Source organism: Xenopus laevis, chromosome 4S, assembly GCF_017654675.1.
Source record: "Xenopus laevis strain J_2021 chromosome 4S, Xenopus_laevis_v10.1, whole genome shotgun sequence".
In the NCBI taxonomy this organism is placed as follows: Eukaryota; Metazoa; Chordata; class Amphibia; order Anura; family Pipidae; genus Xenopus; species Xenopus laevis.
In genome coordinates this window covers 9,462,762-9,480,708 of record NC_054378.1, presented here as the reverse complement: position 1 = coordinate 9,480,708, position 17,947 = coordinate 9,462,762, and the positions used below count along the sequence as shown (strand labels likewise).

Below are 17,947 nucleotides of genomic sequence, written 5' to 3'. Positions count from 1 at the left end.
AATGTATACTGTACAGGCATGAACATTAAATAAAATCATGTAAACATTAAATAAAATCCAAATTTTAGGTCCTGAGCATTCTGGATAACAGGTCCCATACCTGTAGTAGAGATTGCATTTATGTGTTTTCAAACAATGAGTTATTCTTCCCTTAAAGTATTATTTCTCTGCATTTTTAAAAATGTATTTATTTTAGGTATTTAAGGTGAAATCATCAGTTATTGTTTTCCTTGCTGGCATTCTGGTTGTATATGTTTCTATTCCTGGTTCCTTAATCCATTGCCATGTTAACTTGAGTAAATGCCAGAGTCTGACTTGGCCCCTGAAGAAATGTTCTCTAATCCTAATAGCTCATTCTTGTCCTTTACGCCAGCCCCAAACATGGCATTTTCCAAGCACTGGGTGCCAAGGCTTGGGGGTGCTGAGATGTGATGTCATTCTCTCAGTGATTATTCATGGAAGGAAATAGGAGACCAGAACACCACGGCCCAAATTCCTAAAATAATGCACTCACAAGGCACCGGTATAAGAGCATGACATTCACACGAGTTAGGGCTCTAAGAATAAATATTTATATACAGGTATGGAACCTATTATCCAGAATGTTCGGGACCTGGGGTTTCCAGATAAGGAATTTTCCAGTAAATTGTATTGCTATACATTAAGGGGGTTATTTATCAAAGGTCGAATTTTAGGGGGTTATTTATCAAAGTCTGAATTTATCTCAACATGTTCTACCAAAAACTCAGATTACATCCGCACAGGTTTTTTCTGCTTATTTATTGTTAGATTTTCCTGAAAATGTGGGTTGTAGAAAAAAATAGAATTTCACAATTTTTTGAATTTTCCACCTGCTTTTTTCTGCGAAAATTCCGAAATCTTCGGGGTATTGCATGAAACACAGCACACATCAAAAAATCATTGGGAATTCTCCCATTGATTTACATGTATATGCAACCTCGACAGGTCTGATATGCCGGATTTTCTGAATCTGACTTTTTCCATCCTTGGGGTATAATAAATTCCGAAAAAAATGTGTGATTTTTTTAAAAGTCCAATTTTATACTAAATTGTTTGAGATTTTTGCATTCGGAGTTTAGTAAATAACCCCCTTAGAGTAATGTGATTTTTTTTTTTAAACTCTAATAAATTTTATTCAGAATTCGAATGGTACAGTATATAGATAGATATAGTCAAATTCGAATTCTCAAAGTACATGATACATTTCAAAATTCAAATTTAGATTTTTTTTAAAAAAACTCAAATTGTATTTGAACTATTCCCTAGTCGAATGACACTAAAATAAACTCAAAAATTCAAAATTTTAAATTCAAAATTAGAATTTTCAGTTCGACCCTTGATAAATCCGCACTTAAAAAAATCTAGTGAAAGTCTGAATTGTACGGAAAGGCCAATTTTTTGGGGATTTTTGCCTGAAAACTCCAAAATAGTCAGATTTTCGGGCTAATTCCAGCGCAGATCACAGGAACTTCCAAATAGGATAGGGACCTCTCCGATTGACTTATATACAACCTCGTAGGTATGAGATGTCCAATTTTCGGATTAAGACTTTTTCCATCCTCGGGGTATAATACATTTTCAAAAAATTCAAGTTTTTTTTCAATTAAAATTTTGGATTTTTTAGTAAAAAAAAATAGAATTTCTCGAGTTTTTGCCATTCGGACTTAATAAATAACCCCCTTAGAAATACAGTGCTCCATTTCCTAAGCTTGAGCCTATGAGCACAGCCTGTTTTTTCAAAACCTCTAGCAACCTTACTTTAAAATTACTTTTCTGTGGACACAGGGGACCTGGGATGAAAGTGTCTTTGATGTATGAATAGACAGACAGAAGAATGGGAGTGTGACCTGCTGGAGATTTATAGAACTAGGTGTTGCTCCAGTAGGTCAAGACGTTTGACCTAGATGATGCATGAATGCACCCGGGCAGCAGCAGAATAGAAACGTCTGACCTACTAGAGGTTTATGACCCGTGACACACAATACTGGATTCTGATCCTGGTAGACTATGAGTTCAACCCAGCTGCTCAATTCTATGAACTGACAAAACAATACAGGACTCATCCACATACTAATAGAGAGGTCTAGCGAAGTGTAATTTAGGGGGTTATTTATCAAAATCTGTAATTTTCTGATTTTTTAAATCCACGATATATTTTTATTTATCAATAAAAAAAACATGAAAAAATCGGATCGAAACAAAACAAAACTTTTTCGTATTGTCACAAGAATTTGACACCTGAAACATAGAATTTTTCGTAAAATGAGCGGAAAAGCACAAAATGTTCGGATTATAGTATGAAACCCAGCGCAGACAATAATATCTTCAAATTGCAAATAGGACCTCTGCCATTGACTTCTACAGGACCTCGACAGGTTGAAGATGGGGTATAATAAATCCCCAAAAAGTCAAGTCAAGACTAATCTCCCCGAATCTGCCCGATTGTCCTTACCCTAAGGGGCAGAATTATCAAGGGACGAAGTGAAAATTCAAATTTAAAAATTCAAAATTTCAAATTTATTTTAGTGTAATTTGATCTGGGAATAGTTAAAATTCGATTCTAGTTTTTAAAAAAAATTAGAATTCAAATTTTGAAATGTATCATATCACTGGCCCTTTAATAATTCAAATTCGACTATTCGCCACTTAAAACCTGCCGAATTGTTGCTTTAGCCTATGGGGAACGTCCTGGAATCAATTTGGAGTAGTTTGGTAGCATCAAAGAAAAAACTTGAATCTAATTCGATTCGAGTTTGTGGGTCGACCCCATTCACTCAAATTGAAAAAATTCTATTTATTTCTAAAATTCCGATTGGTCGCTTTTAACTCGAAAATGGAGTTTATGGGAGTTTTTATAAACTCCCATTAACTCTAAATTCGACCCTTGATAAATCTGCCCCTAAATATAGTTTAATGTGTACACAGAACATTTAACAACCACAATTAAAGGAAAACAAAAATACTTAAAGGAAAACAAAAATCCTAAAAATAAATATGGCTAGAAATGGTGTATTTTATACACTGAACTTACCGCCCCAGCCCAAAAGTTCAGGATCCTTATAACAGTAATGACCCATGAGCCTTCAAAGTTATACACAGAAGCTCCCCATCTTTTGAGTGCCAGTGGCTCTGCACGTGCTCAGTGTGACCTGGGCAGCTGTTGAGAAACTAAGCTTACGGGTTGTGGCAAATGATCAAGCAAAAAAACTAGATGAAACATTTGTAAAAACTAAAGCTACAGGGCTGTTTATTGCATCATGATGCTTAGGGGGTTATTTATCAAAGTCTGATTTTATCTCAACATTTTCTGCTAAAAACTCCGATCAAATTGGCTCCGGTTTTTTAGTCTTATTTATTATTAAATTTTCCCGAAAAAACTTTTGTGGGAAAAAATCAGATTTTCACGATTTTTTCAGATTTTTCACCTGAAAACGATTTATTTTGATTTTTTGCCTGAAAACTCAGAAAACTTCAGGGTATTGCACTTAACCCAGCGCACATCAAAAAATCATTGGGACTTCTCCCATTGACTTAAATGCAACCTTGACAGATCTGAGATGCCGGATTTTCTGATTCTGACTTTTTCTTCCTCTGGGTTTAATAAATTCCAAAAAAATTCATGATTTTTTAAAAGTCAGATTTTTTTCATTCAGAGTTTAGTAAATAACCCCCTAATTGTCCTGGTTCCTTAGCTGTCATGCAATGAGAATCTGAATTAATGGCTAATTAGCTTTTTTGTGACTCGTATTCTATTTATAATGTATATTGTGAGTGGGTCCCTAAGCTCAGTAAGTGACAGCAGCACAGAGCTTGTGCAGTGAATCAGCAGAAAAGAAGATGGGGAGCTACTGGGGCATCTTTGGAGACACAGATCTTTACTGCTAAAGGGCTGTGGTTGCCCTGGGCTGGTACAGAAGCCCAAATCATAATGTACAACTAGTGATGAGTGAATAAATTCACCTGGCATGAATTTGCGGCGAATTGCTGGGTTTCGCCGCCAGTGAATAAATTCTCAAATCTCCTGTGAAAATTCGCCGGTGAAAATTCTCAGGCATCAATTTCCGATTTTCATGATTTCTTTTGTGAAAACGTCTGAATTGCTCGTTTTTTTCGTGAAAACGTTCGGATGGCTCGATTTTTATGAGAAAACATTCTACTTTCTCGGTTTTAGTAAAAACGTTCGAATTGCTCGATTTTTTTATGAAAACATTCAAATTGCTCGGTTTTTTGTGAAAATGTTCGAATTGCTCGGTTTTTGTTTGTGAAAACGTTCGAATTGATCGTTTTTTTTGTGAAAACTTTCGAATTGATCGATTTTTCCGTGAAAACTTTTGAATTTCACAATTTTTTCGTGAAAACGTTCGAATTTCACAATTTTTCCTGAACTTAACGATTTCACGATTTTACGGGAATTTTTCGCTGTTTCGCGAATTTTTGCGGGAAATTTGAGAATTTTTCAGCGAAACGGGAGAAATTTGCACACATTTCTATATTAATTATGTGTTTAGTTCTCCTTTAATACTTGATGAGTTTACAGTTCAGCTGCTGAAGGGTGCAGAGCAGCACTGGGCAACCAAGGGAATTTAGCCCTAAATCTCTTAGAATTAAAAGCTTCTGAGAAGTGAAGTTCAGCCGTGGAGGAAGGCGACTGCTGTAGTGCGGCAGCGAGTGCCAGATTAGCCATCACATGTCCTCCACTATCATGCCCTGTTTTATTGATTAAGGTCATCTCTAATTTATTTACTTAGTAGGCTGCTCTCTATTGCATGCTCTGCAAGTCATTAATAGTAGATTTAAGCAGCAGTCAGTATAATATATTCTCACTTGTTAGACACTATAGATTTGCTGTCACATGGAGTTATTAGAGAAAAAAACTCTTGTCATTTTTTTAAAGGTTTTTCTTCTTTTGAGTCTCAGCTAAGGGCATCGGTTACAAAGCAAATATTCTGTCCATGAATATTGCTAATCTTTTTATTCTTTGGGGAATTTTATTTGAACCTTTTGTGCCAGAGAGATCATTAGTTCATTCATATTTTGCATGACTCCTTTCTTATTCGTTGGGGCTCATTCATTAACATTGGGAAAATCTGCCTCTGTGCAATAAACCCTAGCAACCAGTCAGGGATTGGCTGTCAGTATTCTTACTGCCACTGCTCAAAGCCATTTGTCATTGGTTGCTACAAAGAAAGTTTTGACCAGTGTTAGCTAGAAGGAAGTCTGATATTTGCAGCCTATAACTACTAATATCTCAGGGGGCAGATTTATCAAGGGTCGAATTTCGAAGTAATGGGAAGACCAACTGAATTTATTAAAAAAATATGCGTTTTTTTCTGCCGGTGAATATGCTGCATTCAAATCGTTCGAATCAAAGTAAGAACGTAATCGATTCACTTTGATTCAAAGTTTTCGAAGTTTTTTCCCATAGGTTAAAACAGCAATTTGGTAGGTTGTAGATGGCGAATGGTCAAAGTCTAGTTTTAAACAGACAGTACATGATAAATTTCGAAATTCGAATGGTCTAATTTTTTTCATATTCAAATCTAATTTTGGCCTATTCGATAGTTGAAGTACACAAAAATAGCTCGAGATTCAAATTTGTTTACTTCAAATTTCTACTTCGACCCTTGATAAATCTGCACCAAAAAAAATCGATAAATTTCACTGTGACCGATGAAAATTTTTTAACCTTTTTCTAACCAATGTCGGATGAAAAATCATTAGATGCACTATTGTTCGGTGCCCACTAACCTCACGATAATTTGATGGATTTGTCGGATCACACTTAAATAGGTCGTTAAGGAAAGAAAAGTCGAAAAGCCTATGGTGACCTTAAAGGGGGTTATTTATTAAAGTCCGAATACCAATTTTACCAAAAACCCGAAAATTATAGTTTTTTTTGACTATAAAATCCGAATTTTTCGTGAAAAAAAAATCGGCACAATTTTTGGGATTTATTAAACCCCGAAGCTGGAAAAAGTCAGAATCTGAAAAATCCGGCATCCGAGGTTTTATATAAGCCAATGGGAGAGTTTCCAAAGATATCCTGATCTTTGGTTTGTGCAATAATCTGAAGATTTCGTGGGATCCGAATTTTTCACGATTTTTTCAGGAAATTTTCGGGAAAATTGATAAATAAGGGGAAATAACCCGTGAGGATTTGGTCGGAGAAGATTTCAGAAATAAATGAGATATTTTGGGATTTTGATAAATAACCCCCTTAGTCTACATCCTTTATTTTTTAGGTTTTTTTGGATTCTCTATTCTTCTATTATCAAAGGACACCCTTGTGTGCTTTGGAAAGGTGTTCTTTGAACAAGGAGAAGGGGGCCATTGTACATACACAATGATCATGTCTCTCTTTCATCGAAATATTGACATAGCCTCCATTGAGTGCAAAGTAGCACCTGATTTGAGACCAACATTAGGGGGGCACAGGGGGTACTCCTGTACCGAGCCCAGGCTTGACAGCGCCAAAGCCATGCCGCCTCTTGAAGTCCCAAAGCCACGAAAAGACCCAAAGTCACGAAAAAAGCCGAAGTTGAAGTCCTGAAAACTCGATTAGTGATGGGCGAATTTGTCCCGTTTCGCCACAAAATTCATGAATTTCCCTCGAAATTTGCAAAACGGCAAAAAATGAACAACACACACAGCTACAATTCCACTGATGCGCATTAAAGTCAATGGGCGTCCGTTTAATTGTTGCCGGCGTGGAATTGTCGCTGGTGTCAAAAAACTTTGACGCTGGCGAATTTTCGCGCCAATTTCGCAAATTTATTCGCCGGTGCCGAGATGTGGAAATTCACCCATCACTAGACCCGAAGTCACGAAAGGAGCTGAAGTTGAAGTCCTGAAGCCACGAGTCCAGTTCTACTGAACACCGGTGTGTATTTTATTAAACCCCTAGCCATCAATTTATTATTTTAATACTCTATAGGCCCCTGCCACCAATGTTTTTTTTAAAATGTTCTCTGGGGCCCCAATGTAAGGGGCCCCGGACCACCAATGATTTTTAAAAAAACTTTTATGGGGGGGCCCTGGCGCCAATGTTTTTTTTTCTACTTATAGGGGGGCCCTGGTCACCAATTATTTTTTTTAACTTGTAGAGGGGCCCTGACCACTAATTTTTCAAAAAAACTTTTATGGGGGGACCTGACCCCACAGTTTTTTTTAACTTATAGGGGGGCCCTGACCATCAATAGCTAACTTGTGTGTGGGGGATTAGCGTTTTAAGCGTTGATGTCTGTGTGGTCTTTAAACTGTGGTGTGGGCAGGGCCCAGGGAGTCCCGTGATTTCTAATGGCGGCCCTGACCAATAGTGATGGGCAAATTTATCCGCCAGGTGCGAATTCGACATATATATAAATTTGACACCGGTGACAGTTCTGACACCGGAAACAGTCCCGACACCAGCAACAATTAAATGGACGCCCATTGGCTTTAATGCGCATCAATTGTCGCCGTTGTCAGTCAGTCAACATTTGCGTTTCGAGGGAAATTTGCAAATTTCGTGGAGGGACAAATTCGCCCATCACTACTGGCCAACATCAGACTGAAGTCATAAGCTTCAAGCTGCCCATACATCGAACAAAATGCTCACTCTTGATTAAATTGGCAGATTTTTTGGCACTACAGGGGGTCAAAAACCAGAACCCTCCCTGATCAACATCTTGAGGAACTGCATGAAGCCATGGATTCTTTCTTCTGCCAGCGGATCTGCACTGGAACCTCCTATAGAATCTGAAAATGACTGGATCAGCCTGATATGACCCACCACTGGGATGATGAAGTACAAGGGATACTTGTTTTCCTTTGCTTTTCCCAAGTCAGACAGAAATTGGCAGTAATGTACAATTTTACGTGTTTCTGCTTCACCCTGTGTTTGTAATGGAAAGATGCCAACTATATCGATAACACGTCTCGCCAGCTTTCATACAAACTGGTGTTGGACGATCGCTTTTCCTTTTCCAATCTCCAGCCTGATTCTGGTCATTGGGAGAAGAACCCTAGTAGTTCGCCAAAAAATTCACGAATTACCCGCAAAATTCGAGAAATGGCGAAAAATCGTGAAATCGAAAAGTTCATGAAAAAATTGTGAAATTCGAATTTTTTCAAGAAAAAATCTTGAACTTTGAACGTTTTCACGAAAAAAACGTGAAATTCGAACGTTTTCACGAAAAAATCGTGAAATCCGAACGTTTTCACAAAAAACTCTAACAATTCAAAAGTTTTCACTAAAAATTGCGCAATTCAAACGTTTTAACAAAAAAATCCAGAAATTTGAACGTTTTCACGGAAAAATCAAGCAATTAGAAAGTTTTCACTAAAATCTAGCAATTGGAAAGATTTTACTAAAAAATCGAGCAATTCAAATGTTTTCACAAAAAAAATCGAGCAATTCGAAAGTTTTCACGGAAAATTCGAACAATTGGAATGTTTTCACTAAAATCGAGCAATTCGAACGTTTTCACAATAAAAAATCAAGCAATTAGAACGGTTTCACTAAAGAATCAAGCAATTCAAACTAAAAAATTAACGTTTCAAACGTTTTCACTTAAAAATCTAGCAATTTGAAAGAATTGCTCGATTCGAAAGTTTTCACGAAAAAATCGAGCAATTTTCACGGAAAAATTATGAAAATCACAAATTTATGCGCCCATCACTAATGGCTAATTCTAAGCAACTTTTCAATTGCCCTTAATTGTTTTCTTTTTTATAGTTTTTGAATTATCTGCCTTCTTCTTCTTCTGACTCTTTCCAGCTTTCAAAAGGGGGTCACTGACCCCATCTAAGGGCAGAGACACATGCTCAGGAAATGAGTCACCCGGAGACAAATCTACTCTTCTTCTTGAGTTATTTAGCAACTCTCCAGGTGCAAGTTCAGCCATCTGGTTGCTACGGTACAAATTACCCCAGCAACCAGGCACTGATTTGTAAAAAAAGAATGGTATACAAATAGGAGAGGAGCCTGAATAGAAAGATGAATGATCAAAAGTAGCAATAACAATATATTTGTAGCCTTACAGGGCATTTGTTTTTAGATGGGGTCAGTGACCCCCATTTGAAACCTGGAAAGAGTCAGAAGAAAAAGGTAAATCATTAAAAAAAAAAACTATAAAAAATAAATAATGAAGACCAATTGAAAAGTTGCTTAGAATTGGCCATTCTATAGTATACAAAAAGTTAACTTAAAGGACCCCTTTAATTACATGAGCATTAGTATAACCCTTTAAAGGGGTTGTTCGCCTTTGAGTTATCTTTTAGTATGATATAAAAAAGTCATATTCTGAGACAATTTGCAATTGGTTTTCATTATATGTGTTTTGTGAGTTATTTAGGTTATTATTGAAGCTGCTCTACAGTTTGCAATGTCAGCCATCTGGTTGCTAGGGTCCAAATTACCCTAGCAACCATGCATAAGAGACTGGAATATGATTAGGAGAGGCTTGAATAGAAAGAGGAGTAATAAAAAGTAGCAATAACAATACATTTGTAGCCTTGCAGAGTTATTTAGATGGGGTCAGTGACCCCCCATTTGAAAGCTGGAGTTATAAACCCAGACTGGTTAAAGCGGAGATGCAAACATCTCATAGACTGAAGGTTCTAGTTACTTCTGCGAATCACAGGTTTGCCCTGCCTACAGCAGCCCAGAAAAAGTATGGGATCATTTACCCGAAAACCTGTTATCCAGAGAGCTCCAAATGAAGAGAAAGCCATGTCCCACAAGTCCATTTTCAGCAAATAATTCCAATTTCTTATTTTCATTTTGTCTTTACTAATAAAAACATTCGCTTGTACTTGATGGTAACTAAGGTGCAGGAATCCAATATATGATGACATGAGGTATGGGAATTAAAGATCCCTTATGTGGAAAACCCAATTCCAGATTCAATTCCTGTAGTATAAATAAAGCCAATGAGCTGACAGCCGTCGCTCTACTTACTGAGACCCCTTTTTTCCCCCTGTCCATGATTTCTGTCCCCACAGGACTTGTTCCCACTTCTCTACTCTCCAGTAGCCGACTCTCAAAAGTCTAAGCCCCACTGGAAGCCCCTTTCTGCCCCCCCCTCATGGCAGTATCACTATGTGCTTTCTGCCCCCAATAGCCCCCCCTTGATCTCTGCCCCTCCCCCATGGCAGACCCACTCCCTACCCCCAGTGGAAGCCCCTATTCCTGCTCCATGACCCCAGTGACATACCCAAACCTGCCTTCTGACTCCAGTCTTCTTTTTGCTTTCTGACCCAATCGACGCCCCCTCCCCATACCCTCTGTACCCAAGTGGCAACCCTTCTGTCTGTTCTTTATCTCCATTTGTAGCCCCTCTACCTGCTCTATAGCCCCAGTTATAGCCCCTCTCTCTGCCCTCTAATAACATTATAATAACACTTCCTTTTTCTTCCCTCCCCAAAACCAGGCCTTCTCCAGACCAGTGAACTAGAGGCAGCTCATTGCACTGCTCACTGGGGGGCCCTATGACACCCCGTCTCTAATATGATTCCTGCACCTTCTGTCCCTAGTGACAATCTCCCCCCATGAACTCTGCCCCCAGTGTCCTCTGACACAAGTTGTACAACTTCTCTGTTCCCTCTGACCCTGGTGGTAGCCCCGCCCCCTGCAATCTGACCCCAGCAGCAGCCCATCCCCATGCTCTGACCCCAGTGATAAACTCCTCTTCCTACTCTCTGACTCCAGTACAAGCCCCTCTGCCTACTCTCTGACTCCACTGGCAGTCCCTCTCCATGTTTCTGCCCCAATGACAAGCCCCTCTCCCAGCTATAAGACCTCAGGGGCAGCCCGTCTCCCTGACCCCAGTGACAGCCCCTCTCCTCTCTGACCCCAGTGACAGCCCCTCTCCTCTCTGACCCCAGTGACAGCCCCTCTCCTCTCTGACCCCAGTGACAGCCCCTCTCCTCTATGACCCCAGTGACAGCCCCTCTCCTCTCTGACCCCAGTGACAGCCCCTCTCCTCCCTGACCCCAGTGACAGCCCCTCTCCCTGACCCCAGTGACAGCCCCTCTCCTCTCTGACCCCAGTGACAGCCCCTCTCCTCCCTGACCCCAGTGACAGCCCCTCTCCCTGACCCCAGTGACAGCCCCTCTCCTCCCTGACCCCAGTGGCAGCCCCTCTCCTCCCTGACCCCAGTGACAGCCCCTCTCCCTGACCCCAGTGACAGCCCCTCTCCCCCCTGACCCCAGTGACAGCTCCTCTCCCCCCCTGACCCCAGTGACAGCCCCTCTCTCCCCTGACCCCAGTGACAGCCCCTCTCCTCCCTGACCCCAGTGGCAGCCCCTCTCCTCCCTGACCCCAGTGACAGCCCTTCTCCCCCCCTGACCCCAGTGACAGCCCCTCTCCTCCCTGACCCCAGTGACAGCCCCTCTCCTCCCTGACCCCAGAGACAGCCCCTCTCTTCCCTGACCCCAGTGACAGCCCCTCTCCTCCCTGACCCCAGTGGCAGCCCCTCTCCTCTCTGACCCCAGTGACAGCCCCTCTCTTCCCTGACCCCAGTGGCAGCCCCTCTCCTCTCTGACCCCAGTGGCAGCCCCTCTCCTCTCTGACCCCAGTGGCAGCCCCTCTCCTCTCTGACCCCAGTGGCAGCCCCTCTCCTCTCTGACCCCAGTGGCAGCCCACTATCACTGCATTGCTCTGTCTCCCTCCCCAGATCGAGGCTGCTCTGATTCTTGTGTGTGAGCCTTTTCATTCCCACTCTAAACCAGCCGGGGGACCCTCAGGGTCGAAGGTTTTGCCCTGTCTGCACCGACCCCCTCACCTCCTGACTGCACCTCCCGACCCTCAGCCCTGATGGATGAGTTTCCAGCCCACGACTGACCGCGGCTCTGGTCACATCTGCAGCCGGGATTGAGGTAATGAAGCCTGATTAGTGAGGGGAGACAGATCACAGGGAAGGAACACAAAGCCTGTGGGTTAGAGGTGCCTCGTCTGAGCCCGGGACTGGCCAATAAGCGACAAACACCCCCTGGACCCTCTCTGAGACCCCCATGTGTTTATCCCAAGTCTGTAGCATTTAGTGTTTCTCTAAAGCTCATTAATTGGAGAGAGACACGAGCTGCCCTTTCCCTCCCCCTCTCCCTTCTCTCTCCTTTCTCTCTCCCATTCCCCTTCTCATCCCTCTGCTTCTTGCTGGGGAGACACATGATGGGGGACATGTCTGTGCCTTTTATTTCTATTCAGCTCAGCCTTGTGCCCCAGTGTCAGTCACCTCAGGCCAAGGAGCAGTGGGACCACTGGGGAGAAGCTGCAACTGCTCTGGGCTCATTCCTGGGACTACAGACTTGTCTATTGTGATGGAGGCTGGGCAGTCACAGACAGACAGACACAGACAGACACAGACAGACAGACACCACCTCTCCCTCACACACCGCAGGGCACAGGGCTATATGCTAATGATTATTGTGGCCTTCATAGGCAGCCAGGCTCAGGGATCACATTTCTTGTGGGGAGAGTCCACGCCAGGCCGGGGAAGGTGGTTACAAAAAATAATAAATATTGCTACACAATTGATTTTGTGCACAAGAACTCAGACATATTTTATATTTATATTGGGTATAAATAAATAAATGCCCCTGGCTGTTTCCATTGTGACCGTAACACTTCCTGTTATTATTATTATTATCATTATCCAGTTTAGTAAGTGCAGTGTCACGGGTGCGCGGGGGTTAACTCGCCATTACTGGTTGCTTTGATCCTTAACCCTTTCCAGGCCAAGTTCAGGGCAACCCCCGCCACTTCCCTCTGCTGAACAGTCCTCTTTTATGTCCTTTCATGTGGCTTTGCTTTTTCTACAAAAAAATAAATAAATATCGAATTTATTATTCCATTCTCTGATCCCCAGAAAACTTTCATCCCCTCACCGTATCTTCTCTCATGTAAAAAATAAATATTCTTCCCTATCTGTCGGCTGATATAATTCTAAGATAAAGAAGTGTATGAAAATCATAATATTTTTTGGAGACGGAAATAGCTTAAAAACTGTGCCCTCACCCTTGTTTATTTTCCTGATATGTTACATTTTTATTCAAAACTCAAATTTTCCGCATGATTGTAATTTTTATTTTAAGAAAAAATGTCATTGTGTTGCTTGCCCTTTTGTTCATATGAACCTGTATATAAGCATGCTTCTCCTGTGTGTAAGACTGATTCCTTAGAATTCATTTAACACCTTCAATGAAGATCTGCAGAGTCTCCTGCTCCTGTCGCTGCTTCTCTTTAGTTGCTCGCCAAGCCGCAGAGAGCCAGGGAGGGTGCCCGGGTCAAAGCCCCTTGGTCAATGATTGTAATCAATCAATCCCTGAATAAGGGAGAAGGAGGGGGGAGAGAGACAGGGAGTGTGGCGGCCACAGAGAGGATTTTTGCAGCCAGGGAGACACAGAGGAGCAACCAGCGGGGGAATTTCATGCTTCTAAAGGGCAGATTTTCCTTCAACCTCCAGCCAGACCATGGACTTCCATAGGTAGTAACCACTTCTCCTTCTTCTTCTTCTTCTCTTTCTCATCCTTCTTCTTCTCTTTCTCATCCTTCTTCTTCTCCTTCTCATCCTTCTTCTCCTTCTTCTCTTTCTCATCCTTCTTCTCCTTCTCTTTCTCATCCTTCTTCTTCTCTTTCTCATCCTTCTTCTTCTCTTTCTCATCCTTCTTCTTCTCCTTCTTCTCTTTCTCATCCTTCTTCTTCTTCTTCTTCTCCTTCTTCTCCTTCTCATCCTTCTCATCCTTCTTCTCCTTCTCATCCTTCTTCTTCTCCTTCTTCTTCTCCTTCTCATCCTTCTTGAACAATTTCAAAAAGAAACGCTGGGATTCTTTTATTTCTGTTCCATATTTCAATTGCATGCTCTTGGGTCCAGCTGCAAACCTTTGCCGACAATGAATTCCAACCCCCCCCCAACAACGGCAGAATTTTGAGCGTTATTTTCCGCAATCGCTTGCGGCTTTCCACCTTCTCCAGAGCCGGGACAGACTTATATACCATTTCTGGTTTCTAGATGGTTAAATTCTATTCGATAAGGAAATGATAGAGGAAATCTGGGGATTGTCTGGTGCTTTACATTTCTCGCTTTTGTCTCCTGTAACCTGTTGTCCTTTTAACTTTGCAATGCTGGCAGGGAAAGGGTTAATACTATAGCCGGCGTTAATGGCGTTATCTGTAGAGGGAAAGTTATTGAGCCACTACATAGGGGCAGTGAGTATTTACTGGTTTATTGTATCTTTACTGTAATTTTTTTTTTTTAAAAAAATATCATGGATAGCTATATTATAGTCAGTAGTATATATATATATATATATATATATATATATATATATATATATATATATATATATATATATATATATATGATAGTGATCACATGTGCATACCAAGCACCTGCCCGTATTGCGTGAATGGAGCCCAGAGAGTTCTGGGGCTTCTTTTTTTGCTTTTATTTTGGAGATCTGTTGCTTATTGCGTGGTTGGATGAACTGCAGCATAGACTGGATCAGGCCTTTCCAAATTCCAACATTTAATTTTCCCCAAATCTGCATTTAAATGGCCTTTGTAAGCCCAAACATAATTCGGTTTATGGACTTTACCAAGCGCTGCACAGTTATTATTAGGAATGTTGATTAAAAACCCATTGCCGTGCCTGAAACCATTCGCCGTTTCATTGCTAAGCTTTTTCTAAATATTTCGGGGTTTTCTATTGGCTCTTAAAAAAAAAATCAAAGGCTGTAAAAAAAAAAAAAAGAGTATTAAAAAAAAAGTTTACATTTTTGTTTTTAATTCGGCAATGCAATAATAGGCAAGAAAAGTAAAGCTTTCATGCTAAACGAATGGAAATAATATGCAACTTTTATACCGAAAAAGGTTATTATGCCAAAAAATGAACAGTCTATGTGCTATAATATTGATCTGGCAATGAAAGGGTTATTATCTTTTTAATATTGTCTCGTGTTTTGTGTCTTGAACAGTCACTCACAATATAGATTATTAGGAAGTAGCCATGATGGAGAATTTAGAGAATTAATAATTTGCAGAATTTAAATTAGCAATAAAAATAAATAAATAAATACAATTCTGGTGGGAGATTTTTAGTTTTTCTGTGGTTTTGTCATCTATAAAAGTTCTGTTTCTACCCCATACCCTGTACATAGTGTAATGGACCTAAATCTGACTTTACCGTAGTTACCCGGGAAGGATTGCTCCTAAAACCCCCAGATTTATTTATTTTATAGGAACTGGGGTGCCTAATCCTCCCAGAATTCCCTGACAGCTGGCGTTTCGAGGGGTATATGTTCAGAAACATCCAAAAAAAAAAAAAAACTTTACGGCTTTCAGTTTGTCTGTTTCTTATACTTTGCCTTCAACTTCTCTATAGTTGGGACCCGTTATCCAGAAACCCATTATCCAGAAAGCTCAGAATTATGGAAAGGCTTTCTCCAATAGTCTCCATTTTATCCAAATAATTCAAATTTTTTTAAATTAATTCCATTTTCTCTGTAATAATAAAACAGTCGCTTGTACTTGGTCCCAACTAAGATATAATTAATCCTTATTGGAAGCAAGACCAGCCTATTGGGTTTATTTAATGTTTTCATGATTTTCTAGTAGACTTAAAGTATGAAGATCCAAATTATGTAAAGATCCATTATCTGGAAAGCCCCAGGTCCCGATCATTCTGGATAACAGGTCCCATATCTGTACAAGTTATCAATGTATATTTTGTGTCGAAAATCCTTCTTCATCGTTAAATTCCCTTTTCCCGTGTATTTGTCTGATTTATAGTTGAAGCCCAAGCTTTTAACTATTTAGTGAACTAAAACACGTTGAAATAAGATTCTGCCGTTTTATTGCCCTTAAGTCTTCTGAGGGTGCTGGGAGTTGTACACCAAGTTTCACTAAAGGACGGTTGATATAAAGTGTTTGTGTTTCTATATTGCCTTGTTAATATATCTGCGTAAAGACAAGGTTTATTATAACTGTAAATATCACCTTGTGATGTAGGTGCCCCTAAGAAACCAGTTTTGCAAGTTTATCTGTTAATCTGTATGTGTGTGTGTGGCCATGCAGGCTGTAAATTCCAAGGAACTATTGCATGGCTTCAATCTGTTGTGCAGTTACAGTTCTTTTTAAGGGATCATTATTCCACTGTTACTATAAGCACCATCTCTCCCTACTATACCTGCTATCCCACAGTCACACTCCCTTCCCAGAGACTATTACCCACTGTTACTATAGACACCATCTCTCCCTACTATACCTGCTATCCCACAGTCACACTCCCTTCCCAGAGACTATTATCCACTGTTACTATAGGCACCATCTCTCCCTACTATACCTGCTATCCCACAGTCACACTCCCTTCCCAGAGACTATTATCCACTGTTACTATAGGCACCATCTCTCCCTACTATACCTGCTATCCCACAGTCACACTCCCTTCCCAGAGACTATTACCCACTGTTACTATAGACACCATCTCTCCCTACTATACCTGCTATCCCACAGTCACACTCCCTTCCCAGAGACTATTATCCACTGTTACTATAGGCACCATCTCTCCCTACTTTACCTGCTATCCCACAGTCACACTCCCTTCCCAGAGACTATTATCCCACTGTTACTATAGGCACCATCTCTCCCTACTATACCTGCTATCCCACAGTCACACTCCCTTCCCAGAGACTATTATCCACTGTTACTATAGACACCATCTCTCCCTACTATACCTGCTATCCTACAGTCACACTCCCTTCCCAGAGACTATTATCCACTGTTACTATAGGCACCATCTCCCCCTGCTATACCTGCTATCCCACAGTCACACTCCCTTCCCAGAGACTATTATCCACTGTTACTATAGGCACCATCTCTCCCTACTATACCTGCTATCCCACAGTCACACTCCCTTCCCAGAGACTATTATCCACTGTTACTATAGGCACCATCTCTCCCTACTATACCTGCTATCCCACAGTCACACTCCCTTCCCAAAGACTATTATCCCACTGTTACTATAGGCACCATCTCTCCCTACTATAACTGCTATCCCACAGTCACACTCCCTTCCCAGAGACTATTATCCACTGTTACTATAGACACCATCTCTCCCTACTATACCTGCTATCCCACAGTCACACTCCCTTCCCAGAGACTATTATCCACTGTTACTATAGACACCATCTCTCCCTACTATACCTGCTATCCCACAGTCACACTCCCTTCCCAGAGACTATTATCCTACTGTTACTATAGACACCATCTCTCCCTACTATACCTGCTATCCCACAGTCACACTCCCTTCCCAGAGACTATTATCCACTGTTACTATAGGCACCATCTCTCCTACTATACCTGCTATCCCACAGTCACACTCCCTTCCCAGAGACTATTATCCACTGTTACTATAGGCACCATCTCTCCTACTATACCTGCTATCCCACAGTCACACTCCCTTCCCAGAGACTATTATCCACTGTTACTATAGACACCATCTCTCCCTACTATACCTGCTATCCCACAGTCACACTCCCTTCCCAGAGACTATTATCCTACTGTTACTATAGACACCATCTCTCCCTACTATACCTGCTATCCCACAGTCACACTCCCTTCCCAGAGACTATTATCCCACTGTTACTATAGACACCATCTCTCCCTACTATACCTGCTATCCCACAGTCACACTCCCTTCCCAGAGACTATTATCCACTGTTACTATAGACACCATCTCTCCCTACTATACCTGCTATCCCACAGTCACACTCCCTTCCCAGAGACTATTATCCACTGTTACTATAGACACCATCTCTCCCTACTATACCTGCTATCCCACAGTCACACTCCCTTCCCAGAGACTATTATCCACTGTTACTATAGACACCATCTCTCCCTACTATACCTGTTATCCCACAGTCACACTCCCTTCCCAGAGACTATTAT

At 41.1% G+C, this 17,947-nt stretch overlaps 1 protein-coding gene across 2 annotated transcripts in view; it reads left to right on the top strand.

Annotated features, from left to right (window-relative positions):
• The first annotated feature begins 11,779 nt into the window (after positions 1-11,779).
• Positions 11,780-17,947, top strand: part of mpped2.S (metallophosphoesterase domain containing 2 S homeolog) — a 99,941-nt gene continuing 93,773 nt past the window's right edge. The window contains 1 exon segment of one of the 2 annotated variants that reach the window (NM_001092752.1): positions 11,780-11,880. The gene's annotated coding sequence lies outside the window, so the exon portion shown is untranslated. 2 annotated transcript variants of the gene reach the window in all.